Here is a 3,866-nt window from a genome sequence, read left to right as displayed (position 1 = left end):
GGTCACCTAGCAATTCAACCGCTCGCTTCGTCCCTTACGGTCTGCCTCAGGATCGGTTAAATTAAGGAGCACGTTGAACAGGAGTGCAAGGCCTTGAAGGAAGGAGGTCTCGGAATCAATGCAAAATCGGGCGGTAAGTGGAGGCTGAGTCTGCAGAAACTCAGGGAAAGTTTCGCTTGTTGTCAGCTAATATTGTTGCAGATTATGTTGCATGTGAATTCTACACACGGAAATATGGTCGCGATGGGTTTCTCAAGATTTCCTGCTTTCCTTGGTACTTACGTGAATTTTTGCTAATCTGGCAACTATTCATTTCGTGTTATTTGTAAACTTTGAAAAAATACATATACATTTATATGATTACTAGCAGTATCGCCCGGCGTTGCTCGGGTTTGTAAGGGAAATAACTATATAAGCATTTTTAGAGAGTTATAGCCAAAAAATAGCAAAAAAATGCATTAAAAATGGAAAAAAAATTATGGTAAATTCTTTTTTAAATCGTTGACTCATTGCAGACATTTTTAGAGAGTTACTTCCCTTATATAATAGCGAAAAAATGCATTAAAATGAAAAAAATGATGGTAATTTTTTTTTTAATCGTAGACTCATCGTAGACGCGCGCTAAAACCCAGAAGGGCTCGGTATGAATCACGACTATAAGATACCCGGTTTTGGTTAAACTACACCGCAAAATGTGGGAGTAGTTAGGAATCTAAATCGTAGGAGACAGACACACAACTTCACTTTTATATATAAAGACTAGCAGTATCGCCCGGCGTTGCTCGGGTTTGTAAGGGAAATAACTATATAAGTATTTTTAGAGAGTTATAGCAAAAAAATAGCAAAAAAATGCATTAAAAATGGAAAAAAAATTATGGTAATTTTTTTTTAAATCGTTGACTCATCGTAGACATTTTCTGTTTTGGTGTCTTCAAGCCATGAAGTCGAGGTTCTAAAAGAACGCTGGTCTCCTTAACAACGCATTACGACGTTGATTTCTTTACACTCCCTTCCCCACAGCTTCACGAAGGAGGGAAGAAGGGGGAGAAGCAAACACAGGTGCAGGTGTTTGAGCGTGGACGCCAACTCCGCCGCCATCGACACACGAAAAATTATGCATTAAAATGGAATGAAAAATGATGTTAAATTATTTTTAAAATCGTAGACTCATCGTAGACGCGCGCTAATAGCCAGACGGGCTCGAAATTAATCACGACTATAAGATACCCGAATTTGGTTAAACTGCACCACAAAATGTGGGAGGAGTTAGGAATCTAAATCGAAGGGGACAGACACTCACACAACTACAGTTTTATATATATAGATATACAATGGGCATCCACTCAGTTTCCGCCAAACCAAATTCACTCACAAGCGGTTACAGTTGAAGACAAATACCGAACCCGAAACCGTGTGTTCGAAGCGAGCTTCATAACCACGCAGCCATTCGTGTGGCTATAGAATGTATAATAATATTAAATCATCATTTTGCAATCCCATAATCCTTTCTAATATAGAAGAAAAGAAGGCCTGAAATTCAGGGGAGGGGGATGGTCGATTGCATTGATCCCAGTGTTCAACTGGTACTTATTTTATCGATACCGAAAGGACGAAAGGTGAATTCGACCTCGGTAGAATTTTAAATTCAGAACGTAAGGACGGACGAAATGCGGATAAGCGACTTAACTCGACGTGCCGATGGTTCTGTCAGCTTATCGCTTTTTTCGTTTTTTATGCTTCATAATGTAATTGTATGAAGCAGTCTGTTTTCATAATCAAGTCATTAGGCGACCTTTTTTCAGTAGAGATTGCAACGAGACACTTACTGATTGTAACATGGAGAATGAAGCAAGCGTTTTAAAGGAATTACACGAGGATTTAAATGTTGAAGAATTCAAAGGTCTGAAGATTATCTTTTATTTTCGCTTCTTTTCATTTTATAATGCCATCGTGTTTTCTGTGTTTGAACAGAAATACATATATACGTGTATGTCTGCGTGTATGTGTGCGTGTATTTGTGTGTGTATGTGTGTATGCACGCGTGTGTGTAGGAGTATTACTCTTTACTTTTTTACTTGTTTCAGTCATTTGACTGCGGCCATGCTGGAGCACCGCCTTTAATCGAGCAACTCGACACCGGGACTTATTCTTTTGTAAGCCCAGTACTTGTTCTATCGGTTTCTTTTGCCGAACCGCTAAGTAACGGGGACGTAAACACACCAGCATCGGTTGTCAAGCAATGCTAGGGGGACAAACACAGACACACAAACACACACACGCATATATATATATATACATATATACGAAGGGCTTCTTTCAGTTTCCGTCTACCAAATCTATTCACTTGGCTTTGGTCGGCCCGAGGCTATAGTAGAAGACACTTGCCCAACCATGTGGTTGGTAAACATAATACTTACCACACAGCCACTCCTGCGCCTATGTATATGTATAGTAATAATAACAATAATTATCTTGTAATCCATAGTGTGGATCATCTTCAAGGATTCATTTCTTAGGGCGATATAGCATTAATAAAAGTTTAACTGAAGGTTGTTTATCCTCACTGGTCAGAAAGGATAACCAGCCCTCAGTTAAACATCCATTTATGCTATACCACTTGAAGCACATCTAATCATCCCAGAAATAAAGGTTGTCATCTTAAGAGACGTATTTGTGGAATCGCGCGTAGCGATGAATTAAGATATTTTAAAATTCCATCGCAGGACTATTGTTATTACTACTATATTTATCCTACATTATATCACTACAGCTTGGTGCAACCCCACCCACCAAACTGGTTGACCAATCACCATCATAGGACTGCAGCCAACATAAAGGAGTAGGGGCTATATTTGCATATTCAAAACGTTTCCTGTAAACAAATCTAAAATATGTATATGGTTATATATATATACACGAATATACTACCCTCACTATCAGTTATATGCATACAAAAACACATATGTATACATATATATATGTGTGTATATATATATAGATAGATAGATAGATAGATAGATAGATATAGATATTTGTGTGTGTATGTATACACACAGACACATATATATATAAATATATATATATACATATATATATATATATATTATATATATATATATATATATATAATATATATATATATATATATACATATACACGACGGACTTCTTTCAGTTTCCATCTATATGTGACCGCGTGTGTATCGTTGGCGATTTTCTTCTCCATCTTCCCTTCCTTGGATCTTTCCTTTTCCTATGTTTCTGACGAAGAGCTCCGCAAGAAACGTTAAATCCTCCTTCTTTCTCTCCTTGTCTGAGCGTCCCAAAACATTATACTTGTTCCACGTCCTCGCGTTGTTATGTTTTCTCTTTGTGTTTTCATGTTTGGATTAACTATATATATATATATGTGTGTGTGTGTGTGTGTGTGTAAATCCTCGAGTATAATCCGCATTTTTTTCCCAAAAATTTAAAGGTCAAAATCCCTTGTGCGTACTATATACGAGGTTAAAAATTAAAACTATTTTCTAAGCAATGTCCGAGTCTCTATTTGCTGTCCGGCAATGTTTATTCATACGCATTTAGTGATGTCGGGCGCGAAAACACCTTCAGCTAAACCTGAAAGCAATGAAGTCATAAAAGAATCATCCATAATTTGCAGTTAGCAACATTTATTAAAATAAAAGTATTCAGAACACAGAATAACATGTAACAAAAACAATTTGCAAACATATTTACATTCCCATATAACAGTTAAGAACATCACTATTATTGTATTACGCATGCGCGGAAGTGTTTGTTCGACCAGGTGCTGCTGGCTTAATTATGCACGAATTGTGCTACACGTCTGCATTATGTTATGTATAC

Source organism: Octopus sinensis, linkage group LG13 (assembly GCF_006345805.1).
Source record: "Octopus sinensis linkage group LG13, ASM634580v1, whole genome shotgun sequence".
Lineage (NCBI taxonomy): Eukaryota > Metazoa > Mollusca > Cephalopoda > Octopoda > Octopodidae > Octopus > Octopus sinensis.
The sequence above is the reverse complement of the archived record's forward strand: the minus strand, read 5'-3'. Positions refer to the sequence as shown.